The 20,579-nt window shown below is 39.8% G+C and overlaps 1 pseudogene; it reads left to right on the top strand.

Annotated features, from left to right (window-relative positions):
• The first annotated feature begins 1,564 nt into the window (after nucleotides 1–1,564).
• LOC131902135 (heterogeneous nuclear ribonucleoprotein A1-like) lies at nucleotides 1,565–2,690 on the top strand (annotated as a pseudogene).
• The last annotated feature ends 17,889 nt before the right edge of the window (nucleotides 2,691–20,579 follow it).

The raw sequence follows: 20,579 nt of genomic DNA, 5'->3' as shown, positions 1-20,579 counted from the left end.
GGCCAGTCTAGCCTAATTGGTTATCTCTAGGCCAGTTATAGAAACCACTGCTTCAAAAAACAATATGGATGGCACCCAAGGAGCTACATCTACAATGTAGCTAAGACTTTTGCCTTCACAGTTATGCACACACATGCATGTGTGCCTTCCCCAAAAAGTGAGCTCAGAAATGTGTGCATGTGCATGCAAGTGCAAATGTGGGTGTATGTGCATGTACACACACAGGTTACATTATGTATGTAAAATATAAATATCATTTTTGTCAGGATGAAGATGTGGTGTTTTGAATGGGGTGCTATTTTTGAGTGTTTATATTTGAATGTTTAGTCCTCAGTTATGGAACTGTTTGGGAAGGATTAGGAGTTTTGGCCTTGTTGGAGGAGGTCTGTCACTAGCAGTTGTCTTTGAGATTTCAAAAAGCCCATGCCATTCCCAGTTATCCTCTCTACTTCCTACTTATAAGATAAGGATATAAATTCCTACCTACTGCTCCAGCACTATGCCTGGCTGCTCACTGTCACGGTCTCCATCATGATAGCCATGGATATTAATCCTCTGCATTTGTGAGCCCACAATTAAACATTTTCTTTTATAAGTTTCCTGTTTACTTAGGTAATATTGTATCCTTCTGAGGTCTTTGATGTAGTTGAAGACTAGATGGTTATAATTTTCCTTAGTTATGATAAAAGATAAGTTAGATATAAAACCTTAGACTCATAAATATAAGATAAATAAAATACTTATTTTATTTCTTCAAATTTCCCAAATATAAATAGACTAGATATTGTAACTGTAATTCTTGCTTGATAACTGTTTTGTTATATATAATTTTACTATGTTAAAGTTAAAACTTTCCTTTTTAAAGGAAATGGGGAAATGCTGTGGAATAATGCTTTTGTACACTGGTTTAATAAAATGCTGATTGGTCAGTAGCCAGGCAGGAAATATAGGAGGGATAAACAGACAAGGATAATTCTGGTAAGAGGAAGTCTGAGTCAGGAGATGCCAGCCCTCTGTTCAGGGAGCAGCATGTAATGGCACACAGGTAAAGCCACGGAACACGTGGCAACATATAGATTAACAGAAATAGGCTGAGTTTAAGTGTAAGAGTTGGTCAATTGTAAGCCTGAGCTAATGGCCAAGCATTTTTAATTAATATAAGCCTCTGTGTGTTTACTTGGGTCTGAGCAGCTGTGGACCGGGCGGGACACAAAAAAGCTTCCAACTACAGTTCATGTCGTTTTGTCATGGTAATAGAAAGTAAGAAAACTGGGAAATAAAAAACATACTTTATAAAGAGGAAAATATAATTTCAACCTGTCTAGAGTATAGTTATAAAGATATCAAAATGTTCAATCCTTCAACTATCTTTTCTGTATTTAGAAAGAAATAGTTAATGAAATAATTTAAATGTAAAATAAATGAGTGGCATATTGGTCAGCTTTTTTTCAACTTGGCTTGAGATCATCTGGAAACAGGGAACTTCAATTAAGAAAATACCTTGCTTTCTGCCTGTTGATGCACCTGAGGAAGCATCGCTGAAGGCTCTCGTTTCCCTGCCATCATGTCTAAGTCAGAGTCTCCCAAAGAGCGAGAACAGCTGCGGAAGCTCTTCATTGGAGGGCTGAGCTTCGAAACAACCGACAAGAGCCTGAGGAGCCATTTTGAGCAATGGGGAATACTCACGGACTGCGTGGTAATGAGAGATCCAAACACCAAGCGATCCAGGGGCTTTGGGTTTGTCACATATGCCACTGTGGAGGAAGTGGATGCCACTATGAATGCAAGACCACACAAGGTGGATGGAAGAGTTGTGGAACCTAAGAGAGCCGTGTTGAGAGAAGATTCTCAGAGACTGGGTGCCCACTTAACTGTGACAAAGATCTTTGTTGGTGGTATTAAAGAAGACACTGAAGAACATCACCTGCAAGATTATTTTGAGCAGTATGGAAAGATTGAAGTGATTGAGATCATGACTGACAGAGGCAGTGGAAAAAAGAGAGGGTTTGCTTTTGTCACCTTGGATGAGCATGACTCTGTGGACAAGATTGTGATTCAGAAATACCATACTATGAATGGCCACAACTGTGAAGTCAGAAAAGCCGTCAAAGCAGGAGATGGCTAGTGCTTCGTCCAGCCAAAGAGGTCGAAGTGGTTCCGGAAACTTTGGTGGTGGTCATGGAGGCAGTTTTGGTGGCAATGACAATTTTGGTCGAGGGGGGAACTTCAGTGGTTGTGGTGGCTTCGGTGGCAGCCGTGGTGGTGGTGGATATTGTGGCAGTGGGGATGGCTATAATGGATTTGGTAATGATGGAAGCAATTTTGAGGTGGTGGAAGCTACAATGATTTTGGCAATTACAACAATCAGTCTTCAAATTTTGGACCAATGAAGGGAGGAAACTTTGGAGGCAGAAGTTCTGGCCCTTATGGTGGTGGTGGCCAGTACTTTGCTAAACCACGAAACCAAGGTGGCTATGGTGGTTCCAGCAGCAGCAGCAGCTATGGCAGTGGCAGGAGGCTCTAATTACAGCCAGGAAACAAAGCTTAGCAGGAGAGGAGAGCCAGAGAAGTGACAGGGAAACTACAGGTTACAGCAGATTTGTGAACTCAGCCAAGCACAGTGGTGGCAGGGCCTAGCTGCTACAAAGAAGACATGTTTTAGACAATACTCATGTGTATGGGCAAAAACCTCCAGGATGGTGTTTACAACTAATGGTGTGAAAGGCTATTGTAATTTCTGTTCTGCAGAAAGTGTAAAGCATTCCAACAAAGGGTTTTACTGTAGACCTTTTTTCACCCATGCTGTTGATTGCTAAATATAATAGTTGATCATGATGCTGAATAGTTGTGTCTTTTTTTTCTTTAAAGAAAAAAAAAAAAGAAAATACCTCCATCAGATTGTCCTATAGGCAAGTCTGTGAGGGTATGTCCATGGTTAATAATTGATGTGTATGTTGGGGATTAGACTGTTGTAGGTGGTATTGCTATTGCTCAGGTTGCCCTGGGAGTTATAAGAAAGGTTGTTGAATGTGAGCCTAGAGAGCAAGCCAGTAAGTAGCATTTTTCCATGTCTCTGCTTCAGTTCCTGCCTCTAGATTCTTGCCTTGAGTTCCTGCTCTGACTTTCCTTTATGATATACTATAAGATGTCAGGTGAAACAAATCATTTATTTTGCAAGTTGCTTTTAGTCATGGCATTTTCACAGCAATAGAAAGCAAACTAAGGTAGTCATTTAGATAGCTCCCTGCCTCTACATTGCTATCTAAGGCAAAAAACATTCTAATGTACAATGTTATTAGCTGGTCAGACAAATGCTACTGTGCATGCTATCATAGACAAACAGAAAATTGACACAATTTATAGTAGCTTCCTTCTGCTGCTTTAGAGAAGGTCTAAACTCTGCATCCTGCATGACCCAATATTCATCTGCCTTCTATATGTTGCTTCTCTCACTGCACAGTAGGCTGCTTCTACCAGCCTTGTTTCCACTATTCTTCTTCTTTTTTAAATTTAATTTAATTTTATAATTTAATTTAATTTTACATATCAGCCACAGATTCCCTTGTTCTCCCCCCGCCCCACCGCCTTCCCCCCAGCCCCTCCCCCCCCAATCCCATCTCCTCCAGGGCAAAGACTCCCCTGGGGATTGAGTTCAACCTGGTAGATTCAGTCCAGGCAGGTCCAGTCCCCTCCTCCCAGGCTGAGCCAAGTGTCCCTGTATAAGCCCCAGGTTCCAAACAGCCAGCTCATGCACTGAGGACAGGTCCCGGTCCCACTGCCTGGATGCCTCCACTATTCTTCTTGTCTGCTTTTTAATTGAATGTTTATGTGTAGGCATTGACTAGAGTAGAGTACAGTGGTACTCTGTGTGTCTGATATTCATGAACACTTTCCTGATATGCTTGTATTATCTTTTCTCAGCTTTAAAATGCTTTAGGGAAGCATTATATAAAATTGCTTGCTGCATAAGTCTGACAACCTATTTCTACTCCTAGAACCTATGGATAAAGCTGGGTGTTGTGGCACACTTCTGTAATCCCAGCTTTTCTATGGGAGAGGTGGGAGGTATGGACAGGAGAATTACTGGAAGCTCAGGGGCCAGCAAGCCTAGAGTATGCAGCATGGCAGAAAGGATAAGAAAGACCCTTCTTTAGGAAGGTGGAAGGCAACAACCAACTCCAGAAAGTTGTCTTCTAACCTCTTCATGCCCACTGTGACATTCCTGTGCTTACATTAGAAATGAATAAATAAGGAAATATATACATAAATAAGTAAACAATAGCAGCCATATTTCTCTGTTCTTCACATTGTACAGTTGAACATGAAAATACTTCATGAACTGCCCTGCCTGCCTCAGCAACCTCATCCCAAGGGACTGCACTTATGCCTTTGGTTCTAGATGCTCTGACCTATAGCATCCTGGATGAACAGAGCCACACTGCAGTTCTGAATGCAGACTTTGCCTTCTACTTATATTTCCCTCAATCACATCTCAGCCAAGTGGATGCCTCCTCATCTTTGCTGAGTTTCTTGCAGAGTCCCATTCTTTCAGGCATCCTCTACACATTGCTCTCATTTCCTGTATCTCCATGCTTCACTATGCTTTTGACTTTAGCTTTTACTCCATTTCAATTCTGTGTTTTTCTTCCTCTGTCAATTTTGACTTAATTGGGCATGACTTTTTTTTAAATCTTTGTTCACTTTTAGGACCCCATTGTGATCTGAGACAGAAAGTGACATTAATCACTCCTTGTGTAAAGAAAGCAAGCATGATAGTGCTTGTATTTGTTACAATTTTTTTTTGTTATCTGTATCAAGATTAATTCTACCTTTCCATGTCTTCTTCCCGGTGGCTGGAGATGTCCTTTTTCATTGTTGAATTTTATTCCTTTGTTTTCATCTTTGTGCTCTTGGGCCTTGACATATGAGCTGTTAAAATTTCCATACTTAGCTGAGTATAGTGTTATATGCTGATAATCTCAGCTACTCAGGAGGCTGACGATGACTACTTGAACACAGGAATTTGTGATGAACCATAGCAGTATAGTGAGACCTCATTTCAAGCAACAGTAGTAACAACAAAACAGAAATAAAAAAAAAGTTCTCAAATAATACATATTTAATACAAGAATTCCCAAAGGAGTGAAACTGTATAAAACTTGCAAAGTTGTAACAACTTAGCAAGTCCAGGTTCACTTATCTAAGCATTTTAGCAAGTCAGTCAGGGACACATCCATCTTTATGTTATGTTACTCTTGTGTCAATTTGAAATATATGCTTATTTATTGGGTATTTCCTATGTGCAGAGAAATGATAGGAGACATGATTGTACATATTGATAGGCAGGGAGATTCTATCCCAGAAGGGGGTCTGTCCTTTCGACTAGATAATCAATAAAGGTGTTACAAAGAGATGTCAGGGTTGGCTTTTGAGGGAAGAGAGATTTAGGAAAGGCTATGAAATGAAAATGGTAATGATTTTTAAAATCATTCAGATGGTACCTAAAGACATTTCCAGAATTGTATAATTCCCTCAAAAACTTACTTGCCTGTAAATCAGGTCCACTTTGAGCAAACGTTGCATTCACTTGATCAACGAGGCTACTGTGTATAATGCTATATAACCTATAAAAGTGGAAGGATTCCAAGAGAAAGAGCAAAAGTGTGAAAGATGGATTGCCCATAATTCATATCTTCTGTAAGGAGGGAGAGAACCAGACTCTTTCTGGGTAATGGGGGAGTAGAAACAGACAAAAAGGTAAAATGGAGCCAGTTATGCTGCTGTTGCTCTGAACCCTGCTGCTCTGACTTGACTCATAAGTAGACCAAGGTAGAGGCACATTTTTCAGTTAATTGTAGTTTTTAACGTTTAGTTCAAGAGTACTTAAGATCTGCTTTATTTAAATTAGAGAGCAACTCAACTTTTTGGGGGAGAGTGATGTCTATGAGCACTAAAAGCAAATATGCTGGGTAAGAGAAGCTTTCAGTGGATGGTGGAGTTGCTGTCACTGAGATTGACCTATGTCTAGCAGCTTGTTAGCACACCAGCCTTAGATGGATTCTTGTATGAGTGGGGCTCTTGAAAATATAAACAAGAATTTTAAGTTTGAATGTATAAGTACTGATGGCATGGTGACTATTGGTACTTTGTAATTTTTCTGAGTCTCAGATTACTCATTCCTGTGAGAAGAGAATTATAATGTTCATCTGTCAATCTTGTAATACAGCTTAAAATTTAGATACATAAAAAGATTGTTCTGGTAGTTGGTAAATCAGGATTATGAGACGTCATATGAAAGACAAGGTCACATAGATGTTTAGTGATGCTGATGCATTTAAACATCAGCTAGAGTTTTGTTCCAGGACATTCTTTTTGGTTGGTGCAGATCAAAGTTCTAGTCCAGGAGCTCAAGTGGCCATCTAGTCCCCTTTCCTACTAATTCATGAATTGACCCTCTTGACTCCAGGTTTTATATGAGTTTAGGAATACGAAGGGGAATGAAAGCTGCTATAATAACAATTGAATAATTTTTAAAAATTTAAACAATTTAGGAGGGGGCTGGAGAGATGGCTCAGAGGTTAAGAGCAGTGGCTGTTCTTCCAGAGGTCCTGAGTTCAATTCCCAGCAACCACATGGTGGCTCACAACCATCTGTAATGAGATCTGGCTCCCTCTTCTGGCCTGAAGGGATACATGTAAGCAGAACATTGTATACATAATAAATAAATCTTAAAAAAAATTTCAGAGTAAGAGTGTGTTGCTTAAATGCATGTATATGTACCATAAATGTACATGCTACCCTTGGAGATCAGAGGAGTGTATCAGATGCCCTGGAACTAGATTTGTAGATGGTTATGAGCCGCCATGTGGATTTTGGGAATCAAACATGGGTCCTTTACAGGAGCAGTAAGTGCTTTTAACAGTGGAGCCACCTCTCCATCCCCACAGGTAATATTTTTGAGGGCCTATTCTGTTTCAGGCTCTATGTGAAACATAATCCTATTTAAATTTCTCAACAATCCTATGTAGTAGTTGATATGTTCTGTAATTGAGTATCACAGCCCATTAACTGTATACCCTCAGTATTACAGCTACAGGTTGTCAAGGAAAGGCTTTAACACAATCCCTGAAATTTGGAGAATAAGAGTACAACTAGGCTGTGATGGTTAATATTGTTAGCTTTGTTAACTTGTGGGAACTTGGCAGCCTCTGGATTCACCGAAGAAACAAGTATGTTTGTAAGGGATAATCTAAATTGGGGGGTGGTGGTGGTGAGTACTCAACTAATTTCAGTAGCACCATTCCATGGGCTAGGAATTGGTTAGTAGAAGAAATGAAGCTGGGCATCAACATTAATCTCTCTCTGTGTCCTAACTGGGTACATTTGGAATAACTTCTTTGAGCTCCTGGCCCCGTAAATTCCTACCATGAAGAATTGTGCCCTCAAACTGTGAGCCGGAATAAGACTTCTCTCCCTTCAGATGCCTTTACCAGGTGTTTTGTCCCATGACAAAGTCACACACAATGTGTCTGCATCCTAAGAGTGTACAGAGACACACCCTCTGTCATCATCTTCACACACAGTGTGTCTGCATCCTGAGAGTGTACAGAGACGCACCCTCTGTCATCATCTTCACACACAGTGTGTCTGCATCCTGAGAGTGTATAGAGATGCACCCTCTGTCATCATCTTCACACACAGTGAGTCTGCATCCTGAGAGTGTACAGAGATGCACCCTCTGTCTTCCAACTTTGCTGGAAGAAAGCACCCGCGGGCCCTTTAAGATCAAACAAAGGATGATATAAAAATGTCCAGTGGCATCATTCAGAATTTCTAAATTATATAAAGCGGTGTTATCTCAAGGAGAGGAGCGTTTCTTCCAGCAGACTGAAACATTGCCATGAGAGCACTGGAGGAGAGGGAGACCTAAACTCCGTTGTCACTACTGTGATGACAAGTGTTGCATTCCAGGCATGTGAACGACATTATGGCTGCCTTACCATGTACATATGACTGCTTCAGTTGGTGTTACCATAGCATCAATTATCACTACCAAACATATGGCATTCTGTAGTGGCTTGAAAACCAGCTTTTCCCTTTGGTTATAATGTAATGCTGGTTTTGATTGTATCATGAATCTTGCCCTGCCAATGGCTTTTCCTCCTGTGGGGCTGCTAAGGGACACATACACTCAGGGGACAAGAGCAGGTTACAAAGCAAAATTGCACTGTTTGGTATAAGCACACAACACACTGGTGTAAACTTTTGGTACAAGTGGAATAGAAAGTTTTGAATCAAGTACAGGCTTGCACCAGGCTTTCTTCAAATCACTCCCTGCAGAGGAGAAGCAGAGTTGAGGAGCTAGCTAGTGAACTGAATGGAGCAGGGTCTAGTTGAAGGTATCCACTCTGTGGAATTTATGGAAGAGCGAAGAGAGAAGCAGAATCTCTTGAAAGGATTAACTATGCCTTCATCTGTTTATTTTTTAAAAGTGTGTGTGTGTGTGTGTGTGTGTGTGTGTGTGTGTGTGTGTGTGTGTGTGTGAAAAGTCAAGTCTGGCTGCCTTCTCTGTCACTCTTCACTTTACTTTTTGAGACAGGTGCTATTAATGAACCTGGAGTCTACCATCTCAGCTAGACTGGATGCCCAGCAGGTCCCAGGAGCTTCCTGTTTCTGTCCCTCACATCCCCAACACTGGGGTTTCAGACGCACACAGCAGTATCTGGGTCTTAGATGGGTTCTTGGGACCTGGATGCAGGTCTCATGCATGTGCAGTGAGCACTTTAGGGCTATCTCCTCAGCTTGCCTACATTAGTTATTGTATAGATGTGGAAAGCCTTTCATTTTTAGACATGCAGGGGCTGTGCACCATTTCTAGGAACTGAGCTATCATATTGTAACCACCCACAGAGAGGAAGTCATATAGAATATGGCATGCAGGATTCATCCTAAGGACAAGATGCTCTAGTTTTTAGAAGGCAGGATGCCTATTTCTACCATAACCACCACCATCTGTTGCTGGAGAATTTCTCTCCAGCTCCCACCACCAAGTCCCGCCAGTCTCAGAGCCCATTTATAAAATAAACACATAGACTCTTACATTATTTAAACTGCTTGGCCATTAGCTCAGGCCTGTTATTGTCTAGCTCTTACTCTTATATTTAGCCCATTTCTATTAATCTTTACTTTGCCACATGGCTTGTGGCTTACCGGTACTTTACATCTTCCTTGTCCTGATGGCGGCTGGCAGTGTCTCTCTCTCACTTTCCACTTCCCAGAATTCTTTTCCTTGTCCCGCCTATACTTCCTGCCTAGCCAATGGCCAATCAGTGATTTATTTACTGACCAATCAGCAACACATTTGACATACAGACCATCCCACAGCACTTCCCCTTTTCTTTTCTTAAAAAGGAAGGTTTTAACTTTAACATAGTAAAATTACATATAACAAAACAATTATCAAGCAAGAATTACAGTTACAATATTAAAGAAGAGATCCTATCTATCTTATATTTGTAAGTTTAAGGTTTTATATCTAACTTATCTTTTATTATAACTAAGGAAAATTGTAAGTATCTAGTCTTTAACCATATCAAAGACCTCAGAAGGATATATTACTACCTGAGAAATGGAGAAGGATATAAGCAACTTTTAGGAGTCTTGTAGGGTAGACAGAGACAGCTGGCAGCCTGGACAGTCATTCAAAGTTCTCTTGTAAAGTTGGGGCATCTGTCTTCAGCCCACAGGCCTAGAGTCTCTTATTCACTCTTCTCTGTGTCCTGTAGAATGTCTGGCAGTTTTCTCTGCAAAGCAGGAACCTGAAGGACCATTTTGTCAAGCAAAGTTCAGTGGTCACCTTTGTATGGGTCCTGCATGTCCAGTTGATCAGACAGTCCAGGCAAGAACAGTTTCTTGCCCAAATGGCTATTTTTGTCAAGGTGAAGATAAACTCCATATGGAGTGTCTTCGATGCCCATCCTCCTCTCTGAAGTAAATCGGTGCTGTCAGGAGCAGACATGTCTCACTGTCCAAAGTCTAAACTTTTAAAACATTTTAAATGCCATATTCTGTAGGTATTTGAAGTGTTTGAAGACTACCTATCTATCTGAAATATATCTATGTATACCTAGAGGACTTAACTAACATGGCTACAAATATTATCATAGATGACTAACTATTAATCTATTTTTTAATTATCCATTACAATTTTAAATGAGTTACATAAACATAATATCTCAAACAAGAATAGAAATATATATACAGTATAACAAAATTAAATTTAAATTTGTATCAATAAACTAAAATCTATAGCAATGTAAAACATTTTAAACAAGTTGTTACTCTTTAAAAGTAGGTTCATTAATCTACCCTTTCATCCTATCATATCTAAACTATCCCCTTTTTTGTTTTAGAAAGAGATTGTATTTATAATCAACCTGATTTAAATAAAAATATTGTTTTTTCTCTGTCCCACACCAGAGGGCTCTTCTGATTTGGGACACAAGAATCTCTTAACCATTTTTTTTTTTTTTGAGCAATATGTCTGGGTTTAGAGGGGGAGTGAGCCAATTCCATCTCTAAAGCCAGCTTGGTATATTTGGGAATTTGGGCGTAGCTTCTCTTACTACTTCCTGCTGGAGGGGGGCGCTGTATCTTCTGGAGACAGAAAGAAAATTTTAGGATCATGGAGTAGTCCGTGAGGCTGTATCGTCTGAGCCAGTTAACTTGAAACCATTCTGGATGTTGAATCATCTGGGCCATGGTGTCATTGGAGACCTTTCAGGGGGTCTTGGCTGGTCAAACCTGATGTATCTTAATCTGGAACAAATCCATAGTCTCTGGCTTTCTGTGGAAACAAGAGCAGAGACTCTTTTCCAAAGCAACATATCCTTATATCCAAATTTTGAAGTCAAGGTACCTTTAAAATATACATTTTGGCATAACTCAACAGCTTTTACAATCAAATGTTTTTCTGCAGTTACGAATATCAAAGAGAACATAATCCAGATTCTCTGTGTGGTAGTCATCTTTACGTGGCTTATTTTTTTATATTAGCTTGAGCCTATTGCTTTTAAACTGCAGCCTTCTAAGCCTGAAATGGCGCAGTGGCTGCTGGCTCCGCCCACTTCAGCTTCCCAACATGGCGGTGGTCCGCTTTCCGCCAGCTCTGGGAGCCATAACTCTCAGAAATAGTGGGTCTACACTTTTACCAAAGTAGCGTGTAGCCCAGAAACCTCTTTTTTTGTTTTGTACTAGCAAAGGCTAAATTCACCACACAGTTTAATGTGTTACTTGCAGAGGCCTCATTCCCACCATACTGCAGGTCGAGAGCGCACGCTAGGAACCCGCCAGTAGCTCAAACCGGCAGCTGCCGCTTATTTGAGAGAGACAATTAGGAAGCTGTTTTTAGGTCCGTTTTAGAATCTTTTTTCTAAGTTTTTAGGTGGAAACTCTTGCCACCACGTTGGACGCCATTTGTAGCTGGAGAATTTCTCTCCAGCTCCCACCACCAAGTCCCGCCAGTCTCAGAGCCCATTTATAAAATAAACACATAGACTCTTACATTATTTAAACTGCTTGGCCATTAGCTCAGGCCTGTTATTGTCTAGCTCTTACTCTTATATTTAGCCCATTTCTATTAATCTTTACTTTGCCACATGGCTTGTGGCTTACCGGTACTTTACATCTTCCTTGTCCTGATGGCGGCTGGCAGTGTCTCTCTCTCACTTTCCACTTCCCAGAATTCTTTTCCTTGTCCCGCCTATACTTCCTGCCTAGCCAATGGCCAATCAGTGATTTATTTACTGACCAATCAGCAACACATTTGACATACAGACCATCCCACAGCAACCATCAGTGCCTCTGCCACCACCACCACCACCACCACCACCACCACCACCACCACCACCAGCAGCAGCAGAATTTAGTTATAACTCGGTATAAATCCTTCTATCTCTTAATTACAGAGGACAAGATGAAATTGTTATTGCTGTAGATGTAAATGCAATCCGCATCATTCTTCATGTTTTAACTTACAAATTTTCTATTTTATTTAACTTCTCATTTTTCTTTATTTTTATAAGTGACACAGGGAACTGTCTTCTTTGAAAATCATTTCCTTTCACTTGTAATGAAGCAAAGCTTCTGTGTCTTCATATGAAATGTTCATTAGCCACAAGGAGGCAGATGGTCATGCTGTCCCTGACATGAGCTCCCTCATGAGTGAGATACCAGTGTTTCACCTAGTAGTCCCCTGACACAGGTGGTTAAATTTATGCTTTCACAACAATAAAAGTACTTATGTCATGTAGCCTCCCTGCACAAAGTTGAAACTTAATTTTCAGTTCGCAAATCTTAACATGTGCTTGCATAGAAGTGCATGAGTAGCAGAGGAGAGCTCAAGTTTCTGAGTTAGTCAGACCTGAATTTGAAACCCTGGTCCTACGAGGTAAAGTTTCTTAAAATTTTCTAATTTTAGATTTTTTAATTTTAATTAATTGACTGACTAATTCATCAGTTGGGATTTTCTTTAACATGGTTTATCTATGTAATCTAAACAGGGCTGATAGTTTCTATAAAGGAGCTCAGCTTAGCTTTAAACTTGAGATAATTCTCCTGCCTCAGCTCCCAAGTACTGAGGTTAGATGCATCTACCATTAAATATGGTTTAGATTTATTATTTGTAAGTAATTATTAGTAAGTTAACTGGACAGTGTACTATTACACGTTAAAATAGAAAAAACACCCAGAACTTCTGGCACGTAGCCAACATTTAATAAGAGTAGCTGATATTCCCACACTATCCCACTCATCTCACCTTCTGAGTGCTGAAATTTCCTACCATGGATGATTGATGGTAACTGCTTGGATAATAAAGGTGCACACTATAAGAATATGTAGATACTTATGTAGCAGTAAAATCTGTCTGCTTTCTAGTGCCATCATGTGTCAGCAATTCTGATCAATGTTTAAGATGACATGCTCTTCCTCAAGGAAGACCTCTTTCATCTCTCTCCCTTGCTTTCTACTGGGGATGTAATCCTTCATTATCTGACTTGTCTTCAAGTCTCACACTTTAGATATAAATTGATTTTCCTCTTCCTTGCCATTGATCTGCAGATATGGCTACCTCACTATGACTCAGATCTGCTATCTTATTTATAATCTCTTGTCTTTTCCTTTGTGTCCAACATTGATTAATATCGGTAGGTCTATTAAAAATGGGAACTAAAGACAAAAAGATTCTGTGACTATCTTCTAACACTCAGATGTCTGATTTTGGTGCCAGAGAAAGAATTCTTGACTTCTCCTTTACATTGGAGATAGTGTTTGGTCCTATTACGTGAATATACATCCACAGTCTGTTCTTATCTTCCTATTTCCATGGCCAGCAACCTCTTCTTTTGTGAATATTTTACTTCCTAATTGATCTCCTTTCTCCTCAGTTCATTTCCTACTTGTAGCCAGAATTTAAGCATAGATGGTTTGCTATACTGTTCTGATCAACCTCTTTCTAGAGAATTTTCATCTAGAATAATGTGCAAACCCTTCACAGGTACCCACAAACCCTGCATGTTGTAGCTTCTGCTCTGTATCAACACCCCTTTGCTTATATGGCTTCAACCAGCTGGAATTTTTTTGAGTACACCATGCTTGTTCTGCCTCTAGGCATTTGGATCTGGCTTCCTATTCACCTGTAGTATGGAATACCTCAGTCTTTGTATGGTTCTTATCCTATCTACTGCTCAGAATAGATTTTATTACTCACCTTATGTAAGATGGAAATCTATCTATTAACCATGCTGCTCCTCACTTATGTCCTCTAAGCTTTCCTCAATGTATTTCTTGTTTATGAAGACACCTTACACATCTGTGTCACCCCACAAGTATGTCTCTTTTTCAGGCTACAAGGTTTTGCTTGGCTGTTGACTATAGTATAGTGAAATCACAAGAGTGACTATCCTGAGTTCCCAGTATATTTTGGATATTAAACATTTCTTAAATGCATAGTTTATAAATACTGTCCTCTATTGTGTAGGTTATTTTTCGTTCTATGGAGCCATCTCTTCAGACACAACAATTTATTTTTATAGTACGTTGAGCTCCAACTTGGTTATAGGCATTGGGTTAGATAATTACAAAGAAACACTTGAATCTTTGCAAAACCTCTCCATGTAACTTTTATTTTCATCTTAAGAGAAAGACCTGTTTTCACAAAACCTTTGCTTGGTAGGTAATAGTGTCATATGAACAAATTGGTTTAAAAATCTGATGGGCAAAGCAAATTTAAAACAAGCAACAAAATGAGCTTAGGGTAATAGACAGAAAATTAATCCTCTCTTACAATATGCACACACAGTTTAATATATACATATGAGTTGTGTTATGTATACTAGCATTTATATGCTAATTTTTGAAATGAATAATGAAATTCTTAGAGAGAACTAAACTTTCAGAAGTAATACATAGGGCAATAAGGATTCATTGAAATTGGTTAAAAGACAACTGATAGAGGAATGCTTTTTGAACTCCACAAAAATTACTCCAGTCAGTGCACTTCTGTGAGATGCATGTGTCTAGCATTGTGCTGAGTTATATACACAACATCTCACATAATCCTCAAAACAAGTCAGCAAGACATTTTATAAGTTCAGCCTCTGAGTACCATGATAGATTCTCTCTCTACCACCTTGAAAGCAACTCCCAATCAATGCTATTGCTCTGTTCTCAAGACAAATAGACATCCTTGAACTTGAAGTCATCAAGGACTTTTGTACATGGACATCATTTTCTTGTATGTCCTAATTTCTGCTGCCATTCTGGATAACGTCATACTCAGGATGCTGAGTGTCTTCTGATGTGCTACTCTGTTCTACAGTCATGACATTGCAACTTGCTGCTGCATCCTCTCTGCTTCCTGCATTATTGTAACAGTCACGCAACTGTCTTGAAAGACAGAATTTTAGAAGCTGCATTAGAGAACATTTCCCAGGGCTTAGGAAGAACAGGCGATCAGGAGAGGACTCATCTGCTGGCCTGTTTATCTACCTGTCTAAATGGGCTGTATCTTTTTACTATGTATATACCAGGTATTTGTTTCTATGATGATTTCTTTTCTCCTATTCTGTGGATTGTTCAATGGCGGGGAATAATGTCTTCACAGGGTACCTTGAAGAGTACCTAAAGCTATAATACCCCAGCAATTAATAAATGTAAACTTCAGATTCAATCTTACCAGGCCTCTGACAATGATGTTCACACTGAAACTTGACACCAATCATTTCTAAAATGACTTTAATCCTATTACCACAGACTTCAGAGTACAAGATTAGGGCCTCCATCTTCTGCTTGCAGTAAAGATGTTTATTCTGTATTATGCTTGCTCCTTATCTCTATTGCCCTATCCTTTCCATGGCATCTTTATTCTCAAACTCTTACTCATCTCTGGCTTTTCTGCATGGACAGCCTCTTAAATAAGTGGAGGCTATTGGCTCTATTATGTATTGTGTCTGAAAGTCCTGGGGAGTTTGCCAATGATAGTCTCTTTTTCCATTGTCACCTACGATCTATCTTACTTCCCATCTCTACAAAAAACCTGCATGTATGAGACGCATGACATTTGTTATGTCAGTGTCTCTTGCAGTCGTGACCAATGTCCTGTATTTATCAGGACATTTTCTTCTTGACTTTTATTTTCACTTCTCTTCCTCTTGTTATCTTAGGTAACTCTCATACCCAAGCAGACAATCCATCTTACCCTGTGTCTTACTGACCTCCTGGCCCCCAACTGCTCCTCTAGGATGGTTGATTCATGTCTATACTTGATGTTGCTGTTATTCCAGATATGTCTTCCACTCTTGAAGCATTAAACTGCAGCAATTCTGTTTTACTTCTTTGCATTTCCTTTTTGGGGTTGCATGACCTTTTCTCTCTATTTTTTCCATAGTTTCTTTTCACCTTCCTAGTTCTTCTGTCATTCTTAAATAATTGTGCTTAGAATTCAGTCCTCAATTCTTCCCCCTCCTTCACTCTACTGTCTTTGAGCAAAGCCAGCTACTCGTGTAATTTAATTAGCCATCCAGATATTTTTACTGTGTATGTCTACTCTGAGCCTTTCTTTCTGAGATTCTGTCTTATTTATCTGGCTGCCTATTTACTTTCCTTTTCTACGTGGATGTCACATAGATTCCCTAGGCCATCATCATGGGGGAAACTTAAAATCCTTTTCCCTATTTCCCTTCGTTTTCCACCTGTTGCACGAATCCTAAATGGTCTTATAATAAAAACCTGAAGCCAGATATTGGGTTAAATGCTATAAGATCAGAGGAAACAAGCCACAGTCACTTCTCACCTCACCAGCTCCTTAGTGAACATCCTGTCTCCATGAATTCTCAGACTGAATGCCTCTGAGTCCTCAGCCAAAAGGGCCTCTGTTGCTGTCTCCTCCCACCTTACATGCCATCCAGTCATATCACTTCCTTTCTCAACCTCCCTAGTGCTGGGATTAATGGCACGTGTGCTTCCTAAATACTAGTAGTAAAGGCATGAGATTTCAAGTGCTGGGATTAAAGGTGTGTGCCACCACTGCCTGGATGTTTCCCTTTTATACTGGATTAATCTTGTGTAGTCCAGGGTGGCTTTGAACTCACAGAGATCCAGATGGACCTCTGCCTCCAGAGTGCTAGGATTAAAGGTGTGTGTGCCTCCACTGCCTGACCTCTGTGGATGGCTCTGTCCTCTGATCTTCAGGCAAATTTTATTTCTTAGATCACAAATATATCACCACATCCACCTTGGTTATTAATACCCTCAAGTCACCAAAGAAGGCTTCTCTTATTTGCTTTCCTCAAGCCCTATATATTTTTCATAGCACATTCACATGTCCATCTTTAGAGATATTGCTGTAGTTCTTGACATAACATCACATCTAGTCTTGCTGTATCTGCTTATCTTTGCTTCCTAGAATTCTAGAGACACTGAAGTTCCCAGGAGATAGGATGTGATAACACTCTTCATAATCCATGCGGAGCTTCCAGTTATCACTGTGTATCTTATAGTATCTCTTCACTTTCCATGACTTAGCTCAAATGTTACTCATTCTCTGACTTGTATTTGTTATCTTTGCGTGAAACTGGCCATTCCACACACCATATACCCCTTTAAACCTGGCAATAGAGGCAGGTGAAAACCACAATTTATTATATTTTCTTATTAACTACTCAATTTTACTGGACCAGAAAATCCTTAGAAACATAATAATACTTACATATATCTGTAGCTCATTGCCTAGGACAATAGGCAGCTCAAGAAATGGTCAATTAATGTTTCAAACTAATAGAATAAATACTGCTTTTGATTATTAGGTTAAAAAAATCCTCTTAGTATAATTAAGCCCATGCTCTAAAACTGCATTCAGGATCTATTTCATGTTTTTACCCAAATATTGATAGTTTTTCCATAAGCTGCCATCTTCTAGGTAAGTAAAAAGATGCTTTAAATACATTGTGGATTTGTGATTAATGAGCAAACCTATTCAATCCCAGGAACACTGCTCTTTGGACAATGAATGGCTTTACCTGTAGCTCTTAAGTTCTCTTAATACTAAAAAGAAGTTGGTAAGAAATTCACATACAATGTGTAATCATAGCTTTCCTTACACGGGGATAGCTTCTGTGACTACTTTACTAAAAGGATTTTTTGGTACAAATTTCTAACACTAAGCTTAAGGAGAAGTTGTTTTCTCTTTACTTTTGTGGTTCTGGGAATTGAACCCATAGTCTTGTATACATTAGGCAAGTGCTCTATTGCTAGGCTACATTTCCAGTCTACTTTTCGTTATTTATGAACAGCTGGTGGCCACTCCATTGTAGGAAAGGAGGTTGGTTTCCTGGACTGTGGTTTACTGGTTTTGTGACCTTAGGCTAGTCAAATATCTTGGCTGTCCTTTGGTGTTTTATTAGGAATTGCTGTAGTCAGTGGGCATCACATGTATAAAAAAGGGCTTTGTATGCTATAGAATGCGGGGTAAGCTTAATGTGAAAATACATGGGCAGAAAGAGCATGGGTCTTGGGAACAAGAAAGCAGTTTGCTGGGTACACTTCTGAGCTTTTTGGGAGTATTTTCTTCATCTGGAAATGGGGCAGCTATATGTATTTCCTGCACTTATGAAAAAGATAAAACATGGCAACACACTGAAGAGACCTGATGTGTAACCAGCACTTTATAGCTGGTACTAAGCATACTGAGAGTGGATTTCAACTTTTGAAATTCCCTAGTCTCAATATGTGTCTTATATCTTTCTACTGAACACCAATAAACTATGATAATTCTCTTATATGTGTGATCCTCAGCTCATGTCTTCTGCAGAATCAGCTTCATTTCGAAGGTAATACTCTTGAAGATGCTCATGCCCCTAACAGATGAACCTGGCCCTTACAGAAGAACCCACCCCTTACAGATGAACATGCCCCTTACAGATGAACACATGAAAAGTATTTATTGGGCTTGAAGCATTCTTAAGATAGTTTTGATTATTAGAGTTGGCCTTCTTCACTTGAAGCCAACACCATAATAGACACTGTTTGTTTTGAGTAGTGTGTCTTGTTTAAGCTTCATGCCAGTTCTGTAAGGTGGAGATTATTATATTCTCCATTTAAAGATGTGAAACTTAGGAAGTGACAGAAAACAATAGGAATGGCCTTGGTGTTTCTGATAATATGCCCAATGTCCTTTCCTTATCACAACAATGAGAAGCAGGCCAGGTTCACACCAGTATTTTGGTTTCTTCAAAATCAATCACACTCTCGAGTCGAGAAATTTAGCTTGACAGATTCTAGTTTTAGTTTGTTTCTAAAGTTCCTGATCTTAGTTAAAGTCCTTAATTTAAGTCCATCCCATCAGAGGCTTCACAGGGACCATTCAGTAATCTGAACAAACAGACCTTTGTACATTTGGCTTCCCCCCAGTTTTCCATTTGCTAAGTACCATGTCACAAAATTGCTGACTAACTAACTCAGTTACCACTTACATGAGTCATCTGTAGACTTTCAGGATGTAATAGGGGCTGAGGATAATAGGGTAAACCTCCTTAGTTTTTGTCTTTAAGGGATTGTGAGTTAAATGGAGCATAGTAGAGATAATGGCAATATGTTGTGTTCTGTGGAGTCAGCAGACATCTTAATGGTGTTTGGAGAGTACAAGAGCAATCTTTGGAATGGTTCCAAGCAAGGTCATTTTTTTCGAATCCTTTAAGAACAAGGTTATTTCCTTCCTTCCTTCCTTCCTTCCTTCCTTCCTTCCTTCCTTCCTTCCTTCCTCCCTCCCTCCCTCCCTCCCTCCTTCCCTTCCTCCCTCCCTCCCTTTCTTCCTTCCTTTTTTGTAGGTCTCTGAGTTTGTTCCCATCTGCTACAGGAGAAAGCTTCTCAGATATTGGCTAAGCAAAGCATTGATCTAGTGAGAGAATAAAGGGAATGGGGGAACAAGGTCTACAATCCGATTCAGAACTGTGTTGAGGAAGGCAGGAATATAACAAACAGGCAAGCGAATTGTCTGGAGGATGGGCAAAGGGTCAGATCATGTTGGACATAACAAACCATATTAAATTAGAATTCGTGTTGTGGAAAGGAAGTGATCATTGATGTGTTTGAAAATCAAAGAGTCAGAATTCAGCTGGGTCTATCTTGTGAGGAGTTGGAGGAGGGATAGAAGGTATATCCTGGGTAGGAGTCATCTGTGTTGGAGATATTGAAAGCCTGGTCCCAAATAAGGGTGCCTTATGGGAGAAAAACCTGGCAAGAAATCAAGGTAACAGTTTGTCAGGCATTGATGGAGTGAGGTGTTTTTCTGTCCTCTGTTGAAGTACAAGAAGTACTCGGCAGAAGCACGCTTGTTAGTGCATCAGTTACCTTACCGATGCTGTGACAAAATACTCGATATAAACAACTGAAGGATGAGAGGTTTAATTTTGACTCATGGTTTGAAGGAATATAGTCCACAATGGCAGGAAAAGCACAGTGGAAGGAGAGTGGAGCAACTTTCCCCATTGCATCCATATCAAGATGTGGAGAGATGAATCCTGGGTATAACTTTTCTCCTTTTCTTTTTTAAGTAGTCTGGGACCCTAGTTCATGGAATGATGCCACCTGCATTCAGGGTATGTCTACTTACTTCAGATAAAGTAAACCCCTTGGACACACCCTCACAGATACATTCATAGCCATGTCTCCTCAGTGATTTTAATGAGAGTCCCTATCATGGGAGGGGAGATGAGGATTTTACTGGACCATCACAAGCCTTATGTCTACATTTTTAACTATTGGCCTCTTTCCTCATCTGCTGCTAGGGTTTTCATGATTCTCTTTATCTACTCATATTTAGACTCTTTAGATTGTCTTTAATCTTTGATATGTCACCTTTCTGCTAAACATGTTAATATCTCCAAGATGCTTTTAAACCCCTGAGATTCAAGGTCTTCTACAAACTCATCCCAACTGACCTCTCCAGGCTAATTTTCCACAGTTCCTTCCAAAATAAAACCAGATCAGCTACAGTTGGAGGGCCATACTCAAATAGCAAACAT

Source organism: Peromyscus eremicus, chromosome 1, assembly GCF_949786415.1.
Source record: "Peromyscus eremicus chromosome 1, PerEre_H2_v1, whole genome shotgun sequence".
Classification (NCBI taxonomy): domain Eukaryota; kingdom Metazoa; phylum Chordata; class Mammalia; order Rodentia; family Cricetidae; genus Peromyscus; species Peromyscus eremicus.
This window is presented reverse-complemented; position numbering and strand designations above follow the sequence as displayed.